This window comes from Dermacentor andersoni, chromosome 11 (genome assembly GCF_023375885.2).
Source record: "Dermacentor andersoni chromosome 11, qqDerAnde1_hic_scaffold, whole genome shotgun sequence".
Lineage (NCBI taxonomy): Eukaryota > Metazoa > Arthropoda > Arachnida > Ixodida > Ixodidae > Dermacentor > Dermacentor andersoni.
The window spans coordinates 115,197,958-115,212,461 of NC_092824.1; the positions used below are offsets into that span (position 1 = coordinate 115,197,958).

Below are 14,504 nucleotides of genomic sequence, written 5' to 3' on the forward strand. Positions count from 1 at the left end.
CATCCAAGCGAAGCGTGAAAATGCACCGGGCGCATCTCCGTGCCACCGTCGCCTCCTCACCTGCCGACGCCGCGCACACTGCGATAGGCGAGCGAAGAACGGTGAGCGCCGGCGCGATGCTACAGTCGGCTTGCAAAAAAAAAGCCTGGACGGGGAAGGGCACGATCGAAAGAAAGAACAAGAACGATAGAAATAAGCGCTATAGCGCTGCACACGAGAAGGAGAGATGGAACGAGAGAGAGAAAGAAAGAAAAATAAGGCGGGCGAGGGAAGGGCAAGGAAATAGAGGGAAAGAGAGAAAGGCCGCCACCAGTTGGTGCGGCGGCGACAGCGAGCGGGCGGGCGAGCCGCAAGTGCTGCTCGCGTTGCCTCAGTCATCGCGCAAGTTCAGCCGCCGAGCGGCCGCTGCGAGCGAGCCGTCGATCGGTACCGCCTGTGCAGTTCTTCGGCGAGACCGCAAGCCCGGGGTGCCGTGGCCGCCGGACGACCTCGCGTGGATTGCGCTGCGTGCTTTGGACCGAAAGATCGGGCAAGATAGTTCTTCAAACCCCCCGAACGGCAGGGCGTGTGTTTTCGATTCCAGGATAAACTGTGGATTGTTGTGCCTGCCTCTGGAGCCACGCCGTAGTACAGACAGTTGCTCGCACCATCTACTTGTCTTCGTCCTCCTCGACGAAGCGTCTGTTAACTGAAGAGTGAAGCACCCCTGTTCAGGGGGCGGTCGTCTTGTCCGGCGCCTGGATTTCCCTGTGCGCGCTTTTTCTCGGATTGCGTGAGTGTGTGCGTCGGGTGACAATTGGGGAGGATTTCGCACGCGTCTTCACCGCCACCACCACCACCTTGGATTGCTGGTCATCGTGTGCAGCCGATATTGACGCCGCGTCGCTGTAGCCCGGAAGTCGGGTGTGTTTTCGGTGTGGCGACGTCCTCCGACCGACACTGCCGGAATCGCCTCCCACCCCCTCCTCTGCGAGTTTTGGTGCCAGCCCGGTTGAGCCAGCAAGGTCAGTGCATTGCACTTCGGGCGTTTGACACGGCTTCGCGTGAATGAGCTCTCGCACCGATGCGAGAAAGTGAGCGTGCACTTACTTACGCGGCTTTCATGTGGCCGCTGGTGCTCGGTACAGAACCATGGCAGGGCGTAATGTGGTGCCTGGCGATTTAGCTGCATTTTGATTGAGCAGACTCAACACCACGTTCAGGTCGCAGCGCGGTGAAGTGCTTTTTGAGATGTGATGAGGATACGAGGTCGGGCGAGCTTCTTGTGAGAGACACAGGTGCGCACGCTCTGCAGTAGACGCCGTGTTCTAGCTGGGCGTTGCACGAAAATGCTCCAAGTATGTCTCATTACTGATGATTCAGTTATTTCGAACTGCCGTGCATGTGGCAGTTTTCTCAAGTAGAAGGAAAGCAGTGGCTTTGGTTGCGCTGCTAAGCACGAGGTCGCGGGATCATATCACAACCGGGGAGGCCGCATTTCGATGGGGGCGAAATGCGAAAACACAAGTACTTCGATTTAGGTGCACGTTAAAAAAATCCACGTGGTCCAAGTTATTCCAGAGTGCTCCTCTACGGCGTGTCTCATAATCAGATCGTGGTACTGGCACGCAAAACCCCATAATTAATTATTTAGACAGAAAGAAAGAGCAATGTTACGAGTGAAAACGTTAGGCCAATATTTGTTTAGCAGATCAAACCATTCTATACGATTATGTTTTAAGTTCCCGAGAGGTTTTAATACGCTAAAATAATGTGTGCGTGCGTGTCTGGCGTGTGTGTGTTTATACACAACTTACTTCTAGTATTTTTTGTAGAGCACTTTCACTTGCACTTAATTAGGGGTATCAGCTTGATGCAGTTGACTCTCAAGGAAAAAAGGAGTTGGCTGTTGTGTTTGCGCAACTCATCAAAATAGTATGTTGGAATACGCGACAGTTCTTCCTTGCAAGATTTGCGATGTACCTTTCTCATAAACTTAGGTAGGGCTATTTATCCAACTCCGCAGCTTTCAGTACAGTTGACCCTTTCAGAACTGGCAATGAAGATGTTTTCACTCTGTTAGTGTTTTTTGTTGTTTGCTTTCTTTTTCTTTCTTTTTTTTATCCTCTGCACTCAATCTCGTGAATCCGTCGGCGATCGCAGCTGTCGAGATGTTCTATGCAGGGTAACACGTGACTACCGATATCGCTTTTGTGTATCTCCGTGGCTACATCCACCTGTTGTCACGAATTTGGAGCCGTAGGAACAATAACGAAAAATCCGTGGAGTCCAATCGACCTCTCCATATGGCTTTCGTAGATTATGAAAAGGCATTTGATTCAGTTGAGATACCAACAGTCATATAGGCACGGCGTAACCAAGGAGTACAGGAGGCATGCGAGAATACGTTGGGAAAATATCTACGAAGATTCCACAGCTACCTTGATTCTCAACAGGTAGAGTAGAAAGTTATCTACCAAGAAAGGGATCAGGCAAGGAGACCAAATCTCTCCAAGGCTACTCACTGCATGCTGAGAAGTATTCAAGCTATTAGACTGGGAAGGCCTAGGACAGGAGCGAGGATCAACGGCGAATATCTCATCAATTCTTGGTTTGCAGATGACATTGTCCTCTTCAGCAACACTGGGGACGAATTTCAACAAATGATTGAGGACTTTAACCAAGAAAATCTAAGAGGGGGGTTGACAATTAATATGCAGAAGACAAAGATAATGTTAAATAGCTCGGCAAGGGAACAAGAATTCAGGAACGCCTGTCAGCCTCTAGAGTCTGTACAGGGGTACGTTTATCTGGTTCAATTACTCACAGGGGACTCTGATCAAGAGAAGGAAATTTACAGAAGAATAAGAATGGGTTGGAGTGCAAACGGCAGGCATTACCAAATACTGACTGGGACTTTACCCCTGTCGTTGAAAAGAAAAGTGTGCAATCATTGCATTCTATCGGTGCCAACAAAGGGGGCAGAGACTTGGAGGTTAACAAAGAAGCTCGAGAATAAGTCGAGGACCGTGGAATGAGCCATGGAAGAAAAAATGTTACACGTAACGTTAAGAGACAGGACGAGAGCGGTGGTGGATCAGAGAACAAACGGGGATAGCCGATATTCTAATTGGCATTAAAAGAAATAAATGGAGCTGTGCGGGCCATATAATGCGTAGGGTAGATAACCGGGGGACCATTCGCGTCACAGAATAGGTGCCAAGGGAAGAGAAGCGCAGTCGAGGACGGCAGAAAACTGGGTGGGGTGATGAAATTAGGAAATCTGCAGGCGCAAGCTAGAATCAGCTAGCGCAAGACAGGGGTATAATTGGAGATCGCACAAAGAGGCATTCGTCCCGCAGTGGGCATACAAAAATAAATGCAAAATAGGCTGCTGCAGCCGCTGATGATGGTGAACAATAACGACTTTGCTTTAAAAGAAAAAAAAAAGGAAACTATGGTTTCGGCAGTGTTCACAGTAGACATCCACCATTTTAGTGCCCATGTTTCCTTGGGAACAAGCAATTTGGCACGTTGCGTGCTGCCTTGAAACTACACTGTAGCGGGTGTCAGCCGACTAATTGAACATTGCCAGCTAAGAATGGTCGGCTGGATTCGGAGAGAGAAAGCGAAACGCAAGCTTCGTAAAACAGTTCTCTCGTGCGCACTGTTCGATAACATCCTTCTACGAGAGATGTCTTGTTTGCTGTCATCCTGTTCGTGCGAAGAAGAAAAGCGTCCCCATCATGTTGGTATCTAGCCCTGAGAAATCGCACTTGCATCGAAGCTACGTTGTAACTAAAGATCACGCAGATGGGCGCTACTTGGATGCTTGACCGTTTCTAGATAAGAGTAAACCGGATTGGAGAGTGGCAAAAAAGGAACGCTAGCGAAGAGGTTTGTTTCTGTCTCTTCTTCCCTTTGGTGTTCAAAACAAATAATAATCATCATAAATAAAATAATAAATAACTAACTAAATAAAAAGGTTTATAGTCTTAGCATCCGTTTAAAAGAAGCGACCGAGAAACACACACTGTGACCAGAGGGAGGCACTGGAAGGGTGGACGAATGCGGAGTGCGAATTGGGCATTCCGATATCTGGCAAAGTTCGTGGATCGCGTGGTCGGCCTTCTAAGGTCGTACGTGCCTGGCATCGTGCCCGGCGTAGTTGACAATCGCGACCGGTGATCTTGTTGCGAGAACGACGCCGCCCATTTAACCCGCTGAGGTGCTCTTGTTATTTCCAATTAGCTTTTTTTTTTTTTTCGCCTTCATATTTGGCGGCGTGGATTCGGGTTTTGCGGCAGAGAGAACGTCCCGAATTTCGCGTTTAATTCGCTGCTTTTGATTGTGTTTGTCCTCGAGACTGGTGTATAGGACTCGAAAGTCCGGCCAACTGGAAGAAACACTATCGCTTGAAGTCAGCCCGCGTGTAATCTCGTTCCGGTGTATTTAACAAGTCTAATGCGTGACTTACTGTTGTTATCGTCGAAGTGTGGAAACGGTGTGCCCTGTATACTAAAGGAACGGTGCCCCTGATGTCTGTCCTCATTCGCTGGTGGTTTTCTTTTCTTCTCTCCCCCACCCCTCCCCCCCCACTCCTGCGTGGCAGACCAGACCTTGCTTACTAAGTGCTAGAAGTTATGGAGCTCCCATCCATATTCTATCCTAGGGTTCCGATGTGCGATATCGTCTCACTGAGGAGGAAAATTGATTTCTTTTCCTTTGCTGCCCTCCGTTACGCATGTGTATGTAGTGTCCTCCGCTTGCCCTTCGTTTTCTGTGCGTTGCTCGCTTGTTGGGATATCTTCGCGTTGTGTCGCTGCAATCTCTGTAGTTTTCGAGTCAAGCAGGATCCCGTTAAATTGAATAAATAAAAACCAGCTCGTCTTTTTCTAACGCTGTCTGAAGGTAAATCTCTATGTAGTGTCTTTCGCCATATGTAATTATTTCGTATTACTGCTACGAAAATAAGCTGTACGAGTTTCTCTTTCTAACACTTTTACTGATTGACTAGTAAGACTTTTACTGAGTGCCGAGTAAAAGCTCCATATGCACCAGGCTTGTGCCACAAGAATCAGTGTTGACCATATATAGTTTCACTATATTGTAAACTGTATGTTCTGGGGTCTTCATATAGTATTCCCAGTAGTACACTTAACTTAAATGTACACTTAACTTTTCAGAGTTGCGGAACAGATTTATTGTTCAAAAAGACAGCTTCGCCCCAATTACCGAGAATTCGCTCATGCTTGTGTGTCCGTAAACTTCAGCCCCGATTATGCTGACGTACATAAGATTTTGCATTACAAAACGTGTCACCGCTTTCACGTTCTGAACACTCACCGAAATTAAATTCCTAGGGTATAATAAGGCAGGTATGTGACCTGCACGCAAAATGAAAGAAAGAAAAGAAAGAGAAAAGAAAACGCAAAGAGCTTGCAGAGTTTGAACGTCAGTTTGCTGGCACCAAAAGTATAAGAAAACTTAACATTATCTGTAGGGAAAGGTTGCGAATATCGCATGCATTTTGTTTTGCTGTTGTACCAAGGACGTGGCCGCCGCTAGCAATTGAAAAGAACGTTTTGAGGATGGCGGTAGCTAGAACCTTCTCGGTTACCCTTGACATTTGTTTTTACGTCGCCTACAGGCTGTTTATTTAACCATATTGCTTTCAGGCCTCACTTTATTCCGAATCTTGCTGAGAGCCTTATAGAGCATGGAGCTATAGCTTGGTGCATCTATAGGCTACGCGGAGCTTTAGCTTCTTTCTTTATATATATGGTGGGGACTACTACTGCTGAGTTTCTCGTAATAAAAAGGCAACCCTTAAAGATATAGTAGATGAGCCATTGCCGCCACAACCGCTTATGCTATGGGCGCGGCATACTTCTTCAGGAGGAACCAGTGTGCTGTCAAGGCAGCCGCCGTAGCGCTATTGCGCTTGACGTCTGTGCGTTAAATAGGAAGGCTTCAACACGACATCAACCGGCAGAAACTGAAAGTACAAATACTATTGTTCTTCTATCACGTGTGTCGTCTTTATGTACGGGGATCACTTCGCAGTTCTTCGCGTTGCTGCACCACACCCGTTCTTTCCTGAGGTTGCGGGTTTTAATGGTATATAGCCGGTAACGTGCTGACACTTTTCTGAGACAGGGAGGTTAACCAGAGATTATCTCCGGTTGGTTACCCTGTACTGGGAGAGGGGCAAGGGGATGCGAAAGGTGAGAGGTTCTGTCCTTCTACTACTAGAATAAACTTTCAAGAAAAAGCAAGTAGCGCGCACAGATGCGTACACCACGACTGAAAGGGTTACACTGAGAAAATAAATAAGGGGTCCGTGTTAAAGAGCCACAACCTGTTCCACCCGGAACTGGAACCTCGACAGCTTTTTTTTGAAGGCACGATAAAGAACGAATCCCGCTTTTGTTGCCCGATGCGCGTGAAACGAGGCACGTCGAATGGCCCGCCGGCGTCTTCGGCGATCGAGCGAGCGGTCCTGCCGCCGGACTGCATGCAGCTGCTGTTATCAAGGGAGGCTGCCGCGGACACGCGACCGGCGCTTCACTGTTGACACGCGTCCCAAGACGCGCGCGGCCACGAGGACAGGTGCTCGCGTCCGGAGGGCTCGCGGTGCGTGCACGCACCTGGCCCTCCTCACAGTCGGCCTTGGCAACGGAGCTCAGCCCAGCCGTGAAGCCCGGCGAGTTGAATAATTTATGGCTGGCCGCTTCGCGAGCCCGGCCGGGTGGGAGGGAGGGGTTGCTCTGCTTCTCTTTTTACGTGTGTGTGTGCCCTGCTTTGGCTCGCCCTGGAGTCCGCCGTTGCTGGCCACCGTTGGGCCCCACGACGTCTTCCGCCGTGCAGTGGTCTTTCGCTGTGCAGGAGTGCACATGTCTGTTCGTGGAAGGCTCGATCCTCGGCTGAACGAGTGCGCCTTTCTGTTAAGACTTGGTTATTGCAACAATTAAGCTATGGTACACACGTGTAGTTCACCTGCAGTGTCTCTTTGCTGCGTCCGTTCGAGAAAGACTCAGCGGCTGAACAGAAAGAGAGAGGGGGGAGGAAGAATATGAAAGAGAGTGACGTTCAACCTGGCGCTTGAACAACTGGGCCTTTCTTTTGAGGCCTGCTTACAGTGTAACCATTATGTCGTGGTAGACATGCGTAGTTGAGATGGCCAGTGCGATCATATTTTGGTTCGTTAGTGTAAATATACGTATTGGCCGCAGAATACTGCGCCGAGCAAATATGCTTTCTCATAAAGTACCAAGCCCTCGTTCTGCCGTAACTCATCTTACAGCGATTTTCTCCTTTAGAGATGGATAGCAAATTGCATGAACGCTGGAAGGTGCGAATGGCAGAACGCTAAGTGAACCTAGCGTGATTATTATAAACTGGTGACATCGTCAGCAACAGAAGTGACGCCACAATGCTGTTATGCGCAGTTAGTGACGTCACACTCGAACACATGTGACGCAATTGTCATAATTAAGATAAACCCAACCTACGTACGAAGCAACCTGAAGCAAAAAGGCCCTCGCTTGCTAGTGCGGAACACTTTGAAAAGAGGGCTGTCTTTCTTTCTTTTAGCGCCAGGCGCATGCATTCACCTGGCCGTGTTTGCAGCCGGGGCCTTGAGGCAGCGGAACTAAGCTCATATATACATATCATGCGAATGAACAAAATTTATGGCTGGCCATTTTTCAAGTGTGACCGCCTCTCTCTTTAGTATTTGCATGCCGTGTGGTGCAGACTGTGGTTAGTTGGCCGTCAGGTTGATGGCTGTCTCACGTTCTTCAGGAGCTTCGTGACAAGCTGCCTAGGTCAAACATTTTCTGAGATGCACAAGCTTATCCACCTAATGACAGTGTCTGCCGAAACTTTTGCGGTTCAAGTGGCTACAGCTGCGTGCTAGCAGACAAGCGGCAGGCTGTGATCCCTGCCGTTTTCTTCTTCTTTATTTTTTGGACGCAAGGTTTTCCACACGGCATAAATAAGTGCATTCCTTCTTCGTTAATAAGCCGTCTCTGGGTTGGTCTTTCCGCATCTTGCTGCCTTTAACGCTTTCTCTCTTGTGGGACCCTTTTGCCCCTGGACACAGCCACAGCAGCCTGGCGAGCAAATGCCCGCCATCTTTAAAATTGGTTGGATATTCTTCTCTATCTGGCACATACACAGTGTATGAGGGTGTGGCGCACCGATTGACTGTATGACAGCGCAGACGCAGTCTGATGATGATGATGATGATGATGATGATGATGTCCTGAAAGTCATTGGCACATACGACATCAGGAGGATTGGCCAGGAGTCGGGCATATCTTAGATATGTGTTGATGGCATAAGTATTCTATTGTTTATTCGTATACTTACCTTTTTCTCAGCTTTCGTACCCCCTCATCCCTAGCACACGGTAACCAGTCGGACGCTGGTTATAGCCTCCCTCTCTTTCCTTCATCCTTCACATTTACCTTCCTCACTATCTTCGTAAAGTGGGTTGCGAAGTCTGCTCAATTTTTTACCAAGATCGAGCAGAAAGGAAAATTTAAAAAAGAAGAAAAGCGCTGCGTTCGAGCGGGACACACTGCATAACGGCCAAAACTACCGGTTCATCGGCTTCCGCTCGCATTCCTTCGGCTTCTGGCATTTATCCACGCCGTACCATTCGCGCTCCTGTTCGCATCGGTTACAAGGACCCTTACGTTGCGGGAACTCACTTATTTTCTCTTGTTCGCTGCCACGCGTACGCTTAGAATCGAACAGATATCGCTCGGCAAACAGACACCTCCCTAGCGCGGGAGAGCGACCGCCTTTTCTGGAGCGTGACTGACAGCCATAGGCAACGTGTGGCACCGCCTCGACGGATCAGAACGATCGCGGTGTAGGGAATAGTTTTGAAGCCCCCCTGGTAAGCCTGCGTGGCGCTTGAGCCTCGTTCTCGGTATGGAATAAAACAGAAGGGCGAGCGGACGACTTTGTTTTCTTTTTTTTTCCTTCTCTCAATAGCAGACGCAAACGTATCTGCGTTTTTCTCTATACGCTTCAGAGGGAACGACCTTCTCGAAACTTAGCAGCAGCAGTTGTCATGCTGTCGAGAGGCCGGCGCGAGACAATGGGTGATTTGTCGAATCGGCCGAGTCGATATGCAAGCAAACGTCGGCTTGCTCTCGACGTAAAAGGGCTCCGCGAACTGGCGGTGTCATTCTTGCGCAATAAGATGCCGTCGGGAAGGCGGTAGGTTTCTACCGTATGCATACAAGGCGCGAAAAAGAATAACTCATTGGTCAGTGAGCGAGTAGTGGGTATACTGGCGAGATGAAGTTCAGTTAATCTCGGCCTTTATTGCCCCATAAGAGGTTGGATAGTTTTGTGATCTAAGAAATTATTTACGTGGTCCCTACGTACCAGGAGTCATCCAGGAAGATGATAAAAGGTATCCGTGCCCGTTGCGCTGTTTGCAGAATGCATGCAGGGAGGTTATGCTACGGCAGCGACCTGCCTAAATGTCGCACCGCGCCCTGCCTGTGGGAGCTCGTGATGGCTGGGAAGAAACTAAAGCTCAATTGGCAAATAGGAACTACAAAGGCGTCAATTGCTTAGCCTGGAAATAATTTTGGTTTGTAGGCTAAATGGTACGATATCATATCCAGAGGGGCACGTTTTCATGACATGGACTCGTTTCGCCTTCTGCGCAGAGTTTTTATTGACAAACGTTCTCCACACCCCAGTTGCCTGCGGACGTGTGTGACGAATATTTACACCTGTTGAACGTACGCCGAGTTTCTGACTAACCTCAGTGAACCACGTGATTGACGTGATCCTACTTCAGGACCCAAACTGGCTGCGCTGATGGAAGACTGCACGAAAAAGTGGGACGTCTCCAAGCTCCTGCAACACAGTGGATGGATGGGTGTTATGAGCGTCCCCTTTGGAACGGGGTGGTGGGTTGCGCCACCAAGCACTTGTATTTTATTGCCTAATGTACTACCTATATTAAAAAAGAGAAAAAAAAAAGAAAAGGAAAAGCAAAACCCACGATGAATTTCTATAAACAAACTTTATGAACACCCATTGCGAACTTTGTTTTTGTACGCCTTCGTTTTTTTGTCGTTTCCCTACTTCCACGAATCTTCCAATCACCTCTTACTAATCTCTATTGCGGACATGTTTACTTTCCCCCTGCTCTCGCTGAACCCAAGGGCTTCAAGGAGGCCAGTGATTCCTAAATCGACCGCTGGGCAGATATCTTCACATAATAAAACATGCTCCATCGTTTCCCTAGCTTTGCGCAGTATCGACAGGCTTATACTTATCGTGGGTCGTGAGTACGTGCGAAGAACTTGGCGAAGTGGGATCCTGATAGGTTTGTGCCAGCTCCAGCTTTCAGAATGACGCACGGTTTACGTCAGCGTCCTCAAAATTGTCGTTGTTTTCCGTAACGATATAACGAGCAGAGCTACTTGACGTTTGGTTTATGCCTGTTCCACGAAGGCCGCGAGGAGCGTGTATTTCGTGATATAGTTAAGCGCGCGGACGAGTGTACACGACCGACAGATGGCGACGTCGTGACCAGGACAACAGTCACCAATGCAACACCCCCGTCGAAGGTTCAGCGCTAGCGGGCGACCGGCAAGACCAAACACATACGTCTATTCAGTCCGTACACGTCCTCGTGACGTCACCCGCTGCTTTCCGCGTGAGCACCTACACGATCCGGAAGTTTGCGTTTGCGCAAGCATCGCTTCTGTGTCCCGCGCACGACGAGATGCGTGCTCTTACGACAGCACTGCTTGTCACATGCGCTGTGCGGTGTTCACCTTGACGCCGGAAAGAACCAGGCTGATCGGGCGGCAAGAAGAAGCAGATTCACAAACACGCGTTTGTAAACACGAGCGGCAGGACGAGTGGTAGGCTTTCCGGGGGCTGACGACGATGGGCTCGGTCCCGTTTCAATTCTGTGCACAGCCTTGGAGACTGAGCGCGCTAAGAAGAAGCCGCGCTATGCTTCCTGTATGGGCGATGGAGCAGAGCTCGCCAAACTGCGGCTCGTGGTTGGCTGATCCATTGAGTTTCCTATTGAAAGTTTGAAATATTTGTCCGGCTTCTTCGCTACCTTAAATTGTAGTGTGAGTGAGAGGATCATGCGAGATGAAGAGAATTCTTACTGCTATTAAGCAAGTTGCTACCTCAAGAGGAGCAATCATTTGCAAAAGGAAAAAAAAAATAACGCAATAAAGAGAATTAAGTATTGCACTTTCCCGCTTTGTATGAGATAGGGAGAGAAAGAAACAATATTTTAACGTACACTGTTACTTTCAACAATAGATGATAGAGAGTTTGTGTGTAGTTTTGCGACGCCACTCAAGAAAACATGAAACATATCATCAAAGCTAAAGACGCGCATACGCAAAATCGTACCTGTGACACACGCAGCTGTTCTCGGGCTACTTGCTGCCTGCAGGCCGGCTTCTGGGACGGACAGTCATAGCGATATAAGAAGACACGTCTATTGCGGTATTCTCGTCGAGATTTTCTGTTTTACTAATACTTTAGTTAACTCAACAGCCGTTCTCTCATCACGGACTTTCTCTCATCAGAGAGGACGATAAGTGAACATGTCTGGCAGTGGTATTATGGCCTGAAACTCCCGTGTTTCGCTACGGCTCTGGAACAACATGAACATATTTATATGGCAGTTCAACCTGACCGCACCCTGCGATGGAGCGTTAGATGGGTGTCGCAAAGGCGCCTGATTATTGGCGCTCAGCGGCTGCACAACGTGTCGCACCCTTCGAAGTGCTGTAGCCTTCACAGTCGTCACCGGGACGAAAATGCGGGCCATTCAAGGGCACGCGTGGGACGATGCCCGCGATGGAGTCGGGAGAGCCAACATCGCGCAATTAAAATGTCATTAACTGCCGCTTCTAAACGACCTTGTCAATCGTGAAATCAGTCTCCTGAACTGGCACAAACAGCAGAACTTCTAAGATGCCGGCAACTGATAAATGACACAACTTACAGGTAAGCTTTTAGTGACCGCAAGTGACCGCTTTTAGTGACCGCAAGTTGTCCATGAGCATCTCGAGGCTCGGTCCCGTTGTTTCAAGCTTCCCGTCGACTCATCCCGATTGAATCGGCTGTGGTTTGCGGTGCTTTTCATTGCGCTGCACGCAACAGGGATGGTGGGACGCGAGTCCGTGGCGCAACTTAACCGTCGGCGCGACTCTTGCTGCCTTCCGCGTGTTGGCTGCATCGGCCCACTCGTCGTGGGTTGTCGGACGCGTCCTTCCTCGCTTCCCTGATGGCTGTCGCGCCCGTTTCGATCGGTCTCCCACCGAGATGTTTGCATCGTGACGGACGCTGGCGCCCTCGACGCATCCACGCAGGCTGCTTCCTGTCTTGCGGAGGTGAGACGTCAATTTGTGTCGGCGCTACAGGGTCGGGTCAGGTTTTTGTCTTTCGCTCATTCATTGCGTGGCCGAGGCGGCCGGCGTACCGGTCGGCGCTTAGCGCTTTATGCAAATGCGCACGTTGTCATCCGCGTTAGATGGGATTATGTTGTCCACAATTTCAAGATGGACTTTCGGCTGCGTATAAAGCAGTGAAATTTAGCGTTATCAACTTCGGAAGCGGTGCCCATGCATTCTTCGTATGCTAGCGTTTAAATACTCGCTTTGCACAAATGCCTGCTCGTGCAGGCATTTGTGGCTTCGTGGCTGTACGATTCGGCCATACTGGGACTGCAGATGCGATCCGAAACACAAACCTTCTTTGAATTTTAGAACGTTCATGTGATTCTTGTGACCAAGACGAGTCCTCTTGTCGAAACGTTGGCTCCAGTAATAATCCCCGTTCGGCCACTGCTTTTCTGTCTCAATTTTTCTGTCAACTTCTCTGTTGTCTGGGTCAGAACATTGGTGTGCTTCTTGCTTCGTACCAGTCATCTTGACTGGCGAAAGAGGATGGCACAAGTTGGTCGCACTGTGCTACAATATAAGCGGCTGAAGGCTCAAACACGCTCGGTAATCTCGTCGTCCATGTTTTTGCTAGTCTTCGAGTGCAGTTTGTACTTAGCTGCTTTGGCAACTCGAACCTTCAGTTTGATTCTTGCAAAATGTTAAGCAGCAGTCTTGTTAATCGGCTGTGCCAGTGCACCTGCATCTACGAGTGCTTTCATGTTCCTGAATCTGGCATCGCAACTGGGCAGCTTTGCGTTTGTGAGAAGTGCGTTCTGCCCACTCACTCAGATGATTCTAGCCTACAAGCGAAGCTGCGCGCTCGAATGAAAAACAGCTATCTGTTCTCCCGATAGATGTCAGGCACGCGAGAGCGCCTATATACACTAACTACCGTATCTTTACCCCTCCTGTCCATAACCTTCCCCCCCCCCCTCCTCCCTGTTTCGTCTGCTGACAGCTCGCAACACTTGATTATACGTCTGCAGCTCGTCCGTTTCGCCTGGGGAACGCGCGCGCGTAACTTCCGGGTGCCGACTTACAGCCGGATCCAAAGCCAAAGCCACTGTGTCGTTTCCGTCTTCTTCGCTGACATGACCCGGGCGTGTCGCTGCTGCGCGTCGTCTGCGCTCGAGACTCCGTCAGTGTGTCACACGTAATCCCGGAACGCACTCATTCAGTTGTCGTCTGTAAGTGCTGTCATCTGGCGCCGTGGATCACTGCGGAGACAACTCGGGATTCCGCACCCTACATTCGAGGAAAGCAAAAATTATGATTCAGGAAGAACCGAAGCCGGTCTTCCTATCCCGTTCCTTACCCAGTAATACCAGTACTTTGAGGATGGCCCATTTATGTTATTTATGTTTTTTACGATAACACAGTAGAGTATAGGGAAGAGTGGTGCAGAAGCCTATATATGTGACAGAAAGGCGAAAAGTGGTGACTGCAAGATGGCGTGCCGCCTAACCCTGTTGTTGAGAGACAAAAAGTAGGTGGCGCAGACACTTCGGCACGAGACCACTTTACGGAGGCGAACTTTAGCTTCTGAAAGAAATACCTGCTTCCCAAATTGCTACGAAGACCGAAGCCCACGTCAAGTACGCTCGTTCATTTCTGCCATGATGTGCGATTTAAACCTAATTCCAAGACGCGTCCCTTGATTTGACGACTTTGTTGTTTCATTGAAAAATCAAGGTTTTGGAATGTTGCACCTTCAACTACACTGTTCAACGTTCCATCTAAATTTCGGCTTAAACGAGGAGATTTGTAGTCCCCACCTGCTGCGGAAAATAATTTCGCTGCAGGGCTTACAGTACACTGTAAAATAATTTACACCCCTAAGGGTTTTTTTGAGTGTCTATAACTAACCCCCTAGCACCCTAGAAAAAGCTGGGTTTTATAGGCAATTACACCCTTATGATGGTTATTCTATATTCCAATAACACCCTATCCCTTGAGGGTGCTTTGAACAACATATTACCCTTCGACCCATGGGGTGTAAGGGTGTGTTCGGGAATATATTACCCCTTCAGCTATCGGGTGTAATGAGCAATATAATAGCCCTTG

At 49.1% G+C, this 14,504-nt stretch overlaps 1 protein-coding gene across 2 annotated transcripts in view; it reads left to right on the forward strand.

Annotated features, from left to right (window-relative positions):
* The first annotated feature begins 299 nt into the window (after positions 1 to 299).
* The window catches only part of LOC126539541 (uncharacterized), a 158,409-nt gene continuing 144,204 nt past the window's right edge, over positions 300 to 14,504 (forward strand). The window contains exon 1 of one of the 2 annotated variants that reach the window (XM_050186426.3): positions 300 to 1,004. The gene's annotated coding sequence lies outside the window, so the exon portion shown is untranslated. The remainder of the gene's footprint in view (positions 1,005 to 14,504) is intronic. The other variant, XM_050186423.3, reaches the window with a different exon arrangement.